This window comes from Rhineura floridana, chromosome 1 (genome assembly GCF_030035675.1).
Source record: "Rhineura floridana isolate rRhiFlo1 chromosome 1, rRhiFlo1.hap2, whole genome shotgun sequence".
In the NCBI taxonomy this organism is placed as follows: Eukaryota; Metazoa; Chordata; class Lepidosauria; order Squamata; family Rhineuridae; genus Rhineura; species Rhineura floridana.
The window spans coordinates 136,380,124-136,392,509 of NC_084480.1; positions in this window are offsets into that span (position 1 = coordinate 136,380,124).

A 12,386-nucleotide genomic window follows, 5' to 3' on the forward strand; every position below is an offset into this window, starting at 1 on the left:
CAGTTGCGTTCTTTGATAAATTTGCTTTCTGTTTGAGCTATAACTCATCAAAATCTGTTGGAATGTATGAGGTTCAACTCCAACTTGGTGGGTTGAGGCTGCATGGGGTTAATAAGGATAGCTAGAGAGCTAGACCTCTTGCTGGTTGAGGCTATACCTATCCCTTTGATCCTCTGCCGTCTCTCCCCTTCCTGCTAGGCTGATAAGCAAAGGAATGTTGATCCCAGTTCCTTCCCGCCTTTCTCTGTGTTCTCTTTCTCTCAAGAGGGGAGCAGACATCTTCTCTTTGTCTCTCCCTCTCAACCAGGATGAGGGCAAGTAGTGGGACCAGTGCTCGTTACTCCAGCATAGCTAGTTAGCTAGATATAGAACTCTTTCCTATCAAGCATGTACTTCCAGAATAAAGTAGTTGTTTCTTATTTTAAAGCTTAAAGTCTCTGTCTGACTAACTTGCAGGGAAGGTAGAATCTTAGCAAAGATTCAAACACACACACACACTAAGCTCGCTCAGTACTCTCCGTTCCACAGTGCTACGCAACTCTGCTACGCAACTCTGCTACGCAACTCAATAGAGAAATTCCGACAAAATCGTCATTACATTTAGTCCGTATTAACATACATCTGTCTCTTCAAATTCATTCTTGCAAAATATTAAAGTAAAAAAAGGAGATCCAGTCTCTAATATGCTGAAGAATAATGCACTTCAACTGATGTCCAGTGCATTTTGGCCCAAACAGGCATTCCTCTGGGGCTTTTCTATTTTCCCGTAAACTGTTCAGAAACATCAGTTCTAAAAGCACTGCAAGTTAAGTTGACTTTGTATCAGAAATTTGGCCCATCAGGAAGGAATGCACCCACATACCAGGCCAGGATTGGGTCAGAATACGGTGTTCCATTTTGTTATCAATAATTATAACTTAACACAGTTCCTGTGGTCAAGTTGGCTGAGTAGGAAGCAGCTTTCTGATAGCCTTACTGTTAGTAGCATAAGAATAGCCATGGGTGGATGGGAAGTCAAGGTCAATTACAGCTGGGCTAGGTAGCTGTAAAAGGCACAAAGGGAGTCCTGTAGGAAAGGCAATGCAACTGCAAGCGATCAGTCCAGGACCAAAAGCTGAACCAATTCCAGAAGCGTATATAGGGTGTCTGTTGTCTGTTTATTTATATAATACCTACAGCAATCTACTCTTTTGTTATTGTTATAACAAAAGATATTGTAGAAAACAAGCCCTACCCACAGGCTTACACTCTAAAGAACAAGAGACAAGTACTGGAGGAAAAGAGGGAATTGGATAGTGGAGGAAGCATAGCTTACGAAAACCCATTGCAAATGATAAGCTTTTAAATAGAGTATTAAAGAGGGACAAGCCAATCAGGAAGCACATCACAGCTGTCACTTGACAGAAGATTGGAAGATTCTGCACCATCCCTTCTTCTGATGGTAAACAGAGATTTTTATTGATGGACCCCAAAGCCCTAGATTGTGGTCTTTTGAGTGGGCAACTTCCTCCTTATATGAAAACATATTTTTGGAAGAAATACTTCATTAATGGAGTACTCGTCCAATTAACAAACCTGCTTGAATCATCTATCACCTGGGTATGTAACAATATTTCTGTCTTAGGTTTGCCCTAAACACCTTTTTGTGTTAATGAAGGGCATTAAGTCTGACAGTTCATCTACAATACTTTAAATAGTACCTCAATCCAATGAGAAGTATGATTTCAATCACCATACACTTTTCCAATTTAAGAAGTGACTCCAAAGCACATTCACAGGAAGCAAATCCACTTCCAAACTATATCAGAAAGAGTGAAAATATCCTGTTGCCCCCACCTTTTGATATATATATTTCTTTAACTTTACTCAGGGAAGTACAGTTGTGTTGTTCCTGGTCCAAGAGTCAGGAGGAACAAAAATCTACACTTTCCAGCGTTTACACCAGCAGTGCAACTCCAAGCATTCTTTGAAGCCTTCTTCACACTCTACACCCTCACATTCTGTAAGGGACAACTTTCACAAGCTTGCCCAGTTTTCTATCCCCTCTTTCCACTTGGTATGTTTGGAAATGGTGGGAAAGGGACGAGTCGAAGGAAACAGGACAACGAGAGGATTGGGCATTGAGCCATTACAAACCAAGCCAAAATTCGGCATGTGTTCACTTTGCTCATAAGGACTCAGGGAGTTTCAAACTGGGAGGGGTGTTGTTTCTGAACCACCAATTCCATTTTCCCCTTAATATCTAAAGAGATAAGTCACATGGCCAGGAACTGCAAGATGAAGAAAGCTGAAATTTACGTTTTCATTTGAAATAGCTGGCCACATTTTTGCCTGCAGACCCATAATTAATGGGTTGCATCCAACCCTGCCGTTCCACTTGCGCAATGGAATGTCATCCTCTGGTGGGTTGGGGGACCCTTTGAAGCAGGGACAGGAAGCAGAAGTCCAGTTGCACAAGTACAAAACCACTCATGCAACAGTGGATACAACCCAATGTATATGTTTTATGGTCCTGGGGGGCAATCTTAAGGCACATGAGGCCACCATCAAGATCCACCAGGCCCTGATTAACTTCTTTCTCCAGCTGCAGGTCAGGCTGCAGAACATCCAGGCTATTAACCCATTCTTTGTCCTCTTGAGGTCCTTCAGCTAAGCAGCTCTGGGTCTGATCAGTACCTAGACAAGTGGCCACTTGGGAAACACGTGTACGTTGTATTGGCTTCCATGATGGAAGAAAGGTGAGATATAAATGCAAGAAAAAGAAGTTTCACAGGACAACTGGATGTATATGTTGGCTCATTTTACCAGTGGCTGGTGTGGAGGAGAGAATGCGTTGCTTCAGGAAATGCATCACCCTGTCTGCTGTATAAGCAGCTATTGGCTCAGAATTGTGGTGCAGACTGGCAAGGATTAGACCTCTTTTTATTCTTACTATTTAAGTAAGAAAAAGGACTTGCAACAGGAAACAGAGACTGTGCCACACATTGTGAATTGATGGTTCCACCTCTCCCACCCAAGTTAACACCAGCCTGCTCGGAACACTCTAAATTGTCAAGAGCTTCATAGGCTTCCCCTTTGTCTTCCAAGATCGAAGATGTTTTATTGTTGACTGCCTCGCAGGCACACTGTGCTCCTGTGTCGCCACCACCGTTGTCCCATCAGCCCCTGTGCGGGGCACCCTCTGTGGATCTCCTTACAGTGTTTGGGATCATGAAGTACAAATTAGCATAATCAGATTAGCTGTATGGTGCTGAACATTTGAAAAGGACAAGGGGAAGGGGGGTGGAAATAAGGAAAAGAAAAAGTATTGCAACAAAGGAAAGCCCTGAGAAGGGCAAGAAGGGTTTATTGGTGTTAGGCTGCAGCGCTGAAGGCTTTGCACCTGCATGGTGAACAAGTCCTCTTCTAACTAAGGACTCTTAGATGGTATTAAAACAGAGGGAGGGAGGGGGTGGAGGAGAGAGAGAAATAAAGGCAGTCTGAATGAAAGAGGGACTGAAAGAATCACCCTGCATCCCATTAATTGATTTATCTGGATAGGAGGGAATGTGCAAATTGCTGACAGTGGTAAAACAGGCCCTTTGATATCTACTTGGCATGGAGAGGAGATCAGGCAAGTAATCTGGTCTATCGAGATAAGGGTTTTAGAGCCTCTGCCGGGGAGTGATAAGAAATGCCCAAACCCCAGTGGTGGCGATCATTGTGTCTGGGGCTTTGCTTTTTTTCTTTCCCCCCAAATCCTGCTGGAGTTCTTCATCATTATTTTTTATTCCATTTTCAAATATGTAGCCTTCCCCCACTTCTTTCTTTTGTAAATTTAACAGGATAGATACAAAGAAGGTGATGCCAAACCTACAGGGCGACCCAGCCCACCTCAGGCAGCAAATCTGGAGGTATTGTGAAAAGGCAGCAAATTCCCAATTACTTAATTTATTATTGTATTTTTCTGGGGTGCTTCACTGTTTTTTCTGCCTTAAGCACCAAAGTAATGTGGGCTACCGCTACAAAGAAGATTACTAGTTAGCTGGTGGCTTAAAAGTACTGGGTCCTATTTAAAATAAAACAATTGCAACCACCATAGCTTCAAATCCTTAGAAGAAAGTCTTAGGTGGGGCTTTTGTTTAATTCACTGGTGAGATTTACCCATGTTAGCCCTACTTGCAAAGCTGATTTGCATGACTACCAGAGTTTTTTGCTAATTAATCCCATCCTCTTATTCCGCTATAGAGTGGGAGAGGAAGGGAAGGAGCTCTTAGTGCTGAAATTCCTCAGCAAGATTACCAGCGCTGGCTAACTGAGACAGGGTGCTGTTATGATGTTGATTCCCAGAGGATACACAATAAATTAAGATGGCTCCTTTGCATGGAAAGGCTCTGACTGCTTAAAACCTTTTCTCCCAAGTTTTTGCAAGATCCTTTATTGGCTCTGGAAAACCTTGGCTAGTCCAACAGCTCACACAGAAACTGTTTCTGCATGACAACCCAGTTTGCTTATTGGATGTGGAAAGCTGCAGGGGTGATGAGGAGGATCTCCAGACTTGTTGCAGCATGATGATGAAGGCTAATCAAACAGGTGGTCGGTGGGGGCATGACTGGCACCTCAGGCTGGTAAGGTTGGCTAGTTGCTGAAGCCCTGATCTGTTATGGGTCTTTCCTAGGGTTGCCAGGCTCAGGGCCTGAGAATGATTCTGTATCTTTAAGAGAAGAGAAAATTCAGCCAAGTGCAGGTTTTCTTGCAACATTGTAATGGGAAAACCACAAGGTGACATTCTCCCTTCCCCCTGCACAACTTTTAAAGGTATCTTATGTTCTTCCTGCCAGAAGCCGGTGCTTGGAAATTTGGTTGTTCATAGATGCAAAGGCAAACAGGAGACTTTACAGTTAATAGTTGTGCATCATAAAATAATCACAAATAATAAAACTGCAAGATTATAAACTGCACCCTGATACATCCCTATCCCTGGCCACCAAACGCCCATAGAAATGTTTAGAAAATAAACATTAATAAATAAAATAAGTAAAAGTCTTAAACTTCAAGCAAGAGTAGGGAAGCTATAGACCACGGATTCCTGAACTACAGCTCCCATCATTCCCGACCACCGGCTGCATTGACTGGGGCCTATGGGAGTTGGAGTCCAACAACATCTGGAGGGCCAGAGTGTTCCCAAGCCCTGATTTAAAGCACAGCAAGGGCCTTGAGCAGGGACTGATAGTACATGAGTTGATGTCTTAACACTCCATTACTCAACAGTTAGGACAGATCTGCACAGCTTGGGTTCCACTGTGATGAGTGGAGCCATGAATCAAGACCCGCCAGGTATCTTTAAAAGTTGTGCAAGGGGAAGGGAGAATTCCACTTTGTAGTTTTTCCTATTACAGTGTTGCAAGAACACCTGCACTTGGCTGACTTTCTCTTCTCCTAAAGATACAGGATCAGTCTCAGGCCCTGAACCTGGCAACCGTATGTGGAGGAGAGAAAAACATTTGCCTAATAAAGGTACAACAGCTGGATCCTCCTTTGCATTTGGTCATCCTGTCAGAAATACATTAGCATGTCAAATGTATTCGTACATCCAATAGTAACAACACATTCATAACCATGTCTACTTAGAAGTAAGTCCTATTGCATTCAATGGGGCTTACTACCAAGTAAGTAGGGTTAGGATTGCACCCTAAAGCTTTTATTTTTACTTACCTTCTCTCCTCCCCTTTAGTTTCCTTCTTAGCACCTGCTCTTTTAAAAATACAATCTTGCCTATGGGAAGAGGATGAATTTAAAGTCACTTTATCTCTCTGGCCTTTGGATTTAACAATGTGACTTTTAAATGATCCCTGACCTCACAGGTCAGCAGTTAAGCTGGCCATTCTCTGGCTTTCCTTTTATAGTTAAAGGATGAAAGAACGCATCAGATGAGAACTGTTTACCCCATATCTTCACTTGATCATCTCAGACAATTCCCTTATGGCAAAAATAAAATCTGTGAAAGGCTAATGTGAAGTGCATGGATTGATCCACCACTGCAGTATTTGAACAGGACATCCTGGATTCATAAATTAATAACACAGATCTTCTTTTGATTTCATGATGCTGGATTTCTATTGTAGAAGATTTTACAGGTGGTCCATGGGATTATTTCCAATGCAACACTTCTTTGCTTTATGGATATTAATCAGGGCATGTTCATACATGCATAAGGGCAATACCAAGAGCTGATTTACACATGCATGTCCATTGCTTAATGACCCTTTGACAGATTGTATAAGGCAGTTTCATACATTCTGAGTTAGGTCATTGGTTTATCTAGCTATGTATTGACAAGTTTAACTGACAGAGACATCCCAAGGTCTGAGGCAGGAATATTCCCCAGTCCTGAATTGCGATCCTATTTTAATCAGGAAATGCCAAGACATTATGTATGCAAACTATATACTTTCCCATTAAGCTATGAATGACCATTCCTGTAACTCTAGCACAGGCGGGAAGTGTAAACTACTGTGGCACACAGTAACTGAGGTAAATGTTCATGTCACCCAGAGTTACCTCAAAAGTATCAGTTCTGGTGGAACACAGGCAGCTGCCCCATACAGAATCAGACTCATTGGTCCATGTAGCTCAGTACTGTCTACACTGACTGGCAGCAACTCTCCAGGGCTGCAGGGAGGATTTTCTCCCAGCCCTAGCTGGAGATGCTGTGGTTGAACCGAAGGCAGATGCTCTGCTGCTAAGCTATGGGATGCATTTTAGGACTCATTTGAGTATTGTATTACAACAGAAGGCCAGGCCAGGGTTAAAATCTCACCTCATAAAAATGTTTAACCATTAACATACTTCAAATAAATGTATTTCCCTAAACCTTTCCTATGCATATTGTCAAAACACAATTAGCTAAAAGACACATCAGAAACAGCTGCTATACAGCGCAGCTAATATAACTAAACACATAGACAGAGATGTTGCCCCATTCCAGAATTTGTCATTTGTAGAATTCTAATCCATTACACACACACACACAAAATCTATCTATTGCTAGCAATACACATTGTTGGCCCAAAGAATGGCAGAAAGAACATGATGCTTAATCTAAGCAGGCTTGGCTTTGTAGCTGCTTGGATGGGATACTTTCACTAGACACGCTACTAAATATATGGCTGCTCCTGAAAATTACAGCTATTGCAGCTAGGTAAGGTCTAGATCTAGTAGAAATGACCTGTGTCCCAGACGCATAGGGTTTTTCATCTCCCTGCCCTGCTCACTATTCCCTTTGTCTTCCAATTTATGAATGGTGAACTTCTGCAGCAAGAAAACCTTTTGTATCCATAGAGGCTCCCCATGCATTTTTGAATTTTTTAAAATACCTGTTTTCAATTGTCTTTTTCTGACAATTATAATGTGCTTTTTGGGGGGGGGACCACTTAGAGGTTCTATTTACAACCAAGAGGTAAACACAAATGTTGATAAATAAATTTGAGACCCCTGGTAGTTTTCAAAAGTTAGAAAGCGCTTGCTCTCTTCTCTGTGGACTATGATTTTACTCAGGTGCTTGGGAAATATAGTTATGTATGAAACGCTGCAACTTTAGTGTTGCCAAGAATCCAAATATGTCATAATAATGCTCTTTGGTTATGCAAAATGTCTGTCTCTAAATCTGGCAGTTGCTGATGGATAATAGAATGGGCATTGATAGCTGGTGGCTACTCTTGCCCATTTCATTTGTGTCTACTCACCTAGGTGGGAATGAAAGTACTCCTTTCTTGCAACCTTAAATTCATCTGTACAGTATTTGGGAAAAAACAAACTACTTGAGTTTGGAGATTATTAGAAGAGGTTGCTACAGGGTTTCTAGTGGGCAAAAGCAGTTCCTAGGAAATTGGGCTGCAGGACTAATGTTGTGTTTGGATTAGTACTACCTGAGTGCTTGCTTGCCATATGTTCAACCTGTACATTTGTGAATAATTTATTTTAAAAGTTACCATAAGCTCCTGTACTCTTTCCTTGCAAAGAAACTGAGCCTATGAAACTACTCCTGGTGTTCCTACCACTAAGAGAAGAGGGAAGACCAGTGCGCTTTTTGTGTAACAAAGAACAAATCTTTTCCCAGTTGGAACATTTCATTTTTAATAGATGAAATGAAATAACCAGTTTTGTACATAAATTTATTTCTTAATATATTAACCATTAAATAGTATAGCATACAGGAAATCAGTTACACCATATTTGTTCATAGCTATACAGAGGGAAATCACAAACAAAAGTGCTGACAAAATAAATCTTTGGTAGATAAGTCTAGTTACAAACGCAAATTGTACATTAATAGTAGATACTTTTTACCCCTTTTCTATAAAATTAGGCAGGACGTTTTAGAAATATTACTACATGAAAACTTTAACCACCTTAACATTAAGAACCTGCCTCAAGGAATTAATAAATCTTCATTTGTTTGGAGTATTTGGAAAAGCTTTTAAATGCTAGGAATAAATGCAAAAATGAAACGTTCTAGCAGAAACATAGATAGTCAGTTTGGTACCTAATGAAAAATTATTTCAACTAGTTAAGTTGCACCAAGGATGGATTTATCATGAGGTAGTTTCAGAACTATTTCATCACCTTCATATTTTAAGCAACTTTTTAGCTGAAAATATGATAATCTCACATATATATTAGTATGTTTTCATACATAATTAGCCCCCATAATTTAAAAAAGCTTGAAGATGTGACTACAATGTACTCAGATAACTGTTTTCTACCATAATGCAAAAGACATTTGCAGACTTAGTTTGACCCCCAAGGATTTCATCCTTAGTTCCTAAGCACAATATTTAAGTCTTATACTGAAATTCTAACCCCATGTACCTGGAAGTAAGTCCCACTGAATTTGAATGGACTTGCTTCTAGACTTGGTTAGGGTTGCAACCTTAGTCTCCAGCTCAGTGGGACTTACTTCCAAGTAAATCGGTGTATGATAGGGCTGGATCCTGTCTAAAAGGGTTCAAAACAATCAATGGAATTCCAAGCACGTTGGATCATGTTGTAGCTTCCCTAAGGTTTGGCAAGAATGGAGCGACTGAGAGTCTCTTCAGATGACCTCACTCTACGTGGGTCCCTAGCATCATCATTATGCAGTGAAGGAACATTGGCTGTCCAGATCCACAGAAGGAGTATTAAGAAACAGTAATTGCTAATGTGTATTATTGAATTCTAATAATTTTACTCCCACTTGCAATCATTGAAAAACATTTGGAGCTGGGGAAGAGGCAGACAGACATAAAGCATTACAATGTAATTACCATAGCTCTTTCGTTTCATTTAATCTCACAGCAGCCCTGTGACTATCAGTACTTAAAACAAGTAATTTGCTGGAGGCCAAATATTACTTAATGGCTGAGCTGAAGTTTCAAATTAGACCTTTGATGTCCAAATCCCAGCAGCCTCACCACTGTACAAATGCCTCAAAGCCCTTTTTTGTCTATTTCCTTGAAGCACCTTCATAAAGTAGAATTTCACCCAATAGACTTCCACTACAGTTTAACACAGGCACATGGAAAGCCATGACCTCATGATTCCATCTTGTCCCCTACGCTTTTTAATATTTGCATGAAACTGCTGGGAAAAGTCATATAGAACATGGGTTCCCAAACAGTAGTCTGTGGACCAGTGATCCGTGAGCTGCATTCAGGTGGTCTGTAGCATGTCTACATTAAATATTCATATTGTTTTTTAATTGTATTTTTGTGGCTTGTTTTAGAGAAAGCAGACCTTGCCTCAGTGATCCATGTCCTGGTTATGTCCAGACTAGACTATTGTCGGGCATTTTACACAAGGCAGTCTTTAAAAATGGTTCAGACACTTCATCTAGGACAGAAGGCCGCTACCTGGATGCTTGTTGGGGCCAGGCATTTGGATTATGTAATGACTATATTGAACCAGTTTTGATAGCTGCTTGTTTGTTTCTGGGGCCAATTTAATGTGCTGATATCAACCTTTGAAACTCTAACTGAGTGGTTTGGGACCAGGTTGTTTAAAGGGCTGCCTGCCCTGCACCCATGTAAATCTGCCTGCCTGGGCCTCAAGATCAGTCTCCGAGGACATCTCATAGGCCCACCTTCAAGAACTATTAGGCTGCCAGGCACTAGAGACAGAGCTTTTTCCTTGGTAGCCCCCTATTTGCAGAATTGCCTCCCACAGAATATGTGGACCCATTGTTATTAGCCTTTGAACAGGCTTTAAAAAGTTTTGCTTCAAACTACCTCTCTCAGGTTTTGTCGTGGTGATAAGATGTGTTTTACTATTTTTAATGTTTATGACAGCTGCCTTTGGAGGGCTTTGCCCTGAAAAGCAGCATATAAATATTGGAATTAAATTAAGTTAAATTAAATTAAATTATGTATTGATTTCCCCCTAATAAGCTTTCAAACTTTATAAATATTTGTTAAGAAGGTGAGCGTCTTCATAGAGAAGATGAGCAATTTTTTTTAACAAAAATCAATAAAATACAACTAGATAATAAATAAATGAAATGAAAATGCCCAACTTCAGCTACATTTGTAATCAACAAATTACACTTTGCAGTGGGTGAAGACGTGAAGTGCTTTTCAGTTACATGAGGTATGCACAGAGAATACATCAACAAGACAGGCAGTAATTGAGGCATTTCGTGAGTCAGTGAAAGAAAGGAAAGGGAGAAACACTCAGAATCTTCAACTTCTCAAGAAGCAGGCAGGTGATAGAGTTTGTGCCAAAATAAGGATTTTAAATGTTTGGTTTTTTTAATTGGGAAAACAATATTGGTTGCCAGCATTCTATTTCAAGTGGTAGCTCCCATTTAAGGGTATCTTAAGGATCATTAAGTGTTGTGTGCTATCTTTAAAAAAAAAGGCAGATGTGATTCAAAAGAATTAAATACTTAGATATCTCATTGACATCAGAGGAAGAGTTAACACCTTCATTCAGTCATTCCCATAGCATGCATCAGGGCACACAAATTTATGCCATGAGAAATAACATAATTATATACTCAAAGGTTTCTGTGTGGGTTCAAAGTGCCCATCTATAGAGGAGGCTGCTTGTTGCACCTCTTGTATAATTTACTGCTCCCAGCCTTGCCTCCTTCCAGTCAGCCTCATCCTGAGGCTGTTTATACTGTACTGCCCTCTCTGCAAATGTGAGTGGCAGCAAAACCGGCCATCCTCAGAGCGGGTTGCACATTGCACCTGAAAGCCTGTCAGAAAGCCACCCAGATTAGGCACTCATGCAGAAATACTGAGAAGGGGGCAGAGATCATCCATAGGCAGATGATTCTAACTCTTTTTGTGAAAAGTTAACCTTTTGGGATGCAAGATGAAGGCCAAATTAGAGGTTATGTTACTTATGTGGTTAATGCTTGCGCACTTATTTTTTGTTTACTAAGTAGCAAGCACAGGGGACCACTGTGGGTGGGGAAGCATTAACCCTTTGCCACTGTTGCAATTCCAATCTGGATTGCCACAACCTCCCCACATCTGAAAAGCTGCTATTTACCCCAGAAAGAAACCTGCCATTAGTGCCAAGGAGAGTTTTCTTCCCCATTAGTGCAGTTCTGATTTGCTTCAAGGTTCCCAAAGCTGCTGTTTTAGTAAATAAAAAAATAGTCACATAGTTAACATCACATCTGGTTTGGCCCTGAACTATATCTCCAGTTTTAATCCATTAAAAAAATGTACAAAGCCAGATGTACAAAGCCAATTTAAATAGCTGCTGTTTCTGAAAAATAATTGAAATTAATGAACCTAAGTTAGCCATGTCTATTAATTTCAGTAGGTCTGCTCTGAATAGGACTAGCAATGAATACCACCCAATACCTCAGGCCACAATCCAAACTCCACTTACCTGGGAGTACACGCCACTGAATTGAATAGGTCTTACTTCTAAGTAGACATGCTTAGGATTGTTCTGTAAGTTAAAATTTTGGGAAACAATGCCTTCAATGAACTTCTGGGGAGCAGGTGAAATATATGTGACCTTATTTCCATTTTGTTGCAGATACATCCAAATCGCAACCTGCTGCCTTATAAAAAGCAATGGAACAGATGTACTTCAATTAAACTGTGCTTCCCATTAAGAAACACTTCTCTGGGAATTTGATTTGTTCCCCTTGTTAAATTTAATGCTGAGGACTTTTAAACACACACATAATGCTTATTCCATTCCGATTACAGCCAAAATTAAGATTTTTCCCATATGTACAAAACCAATTTAAATAGTTTTTTTTCTGAATAATAATCACATCTGAATGCAAGTATTTCAATATACTAATATTTGAATAATTAAATAGGCAACTCCACTTTAAATTTCTTTCTTTTGGCAATTTTGAATAAAACTGAAGCAGGCATACTGGACATGATCCATCCCCT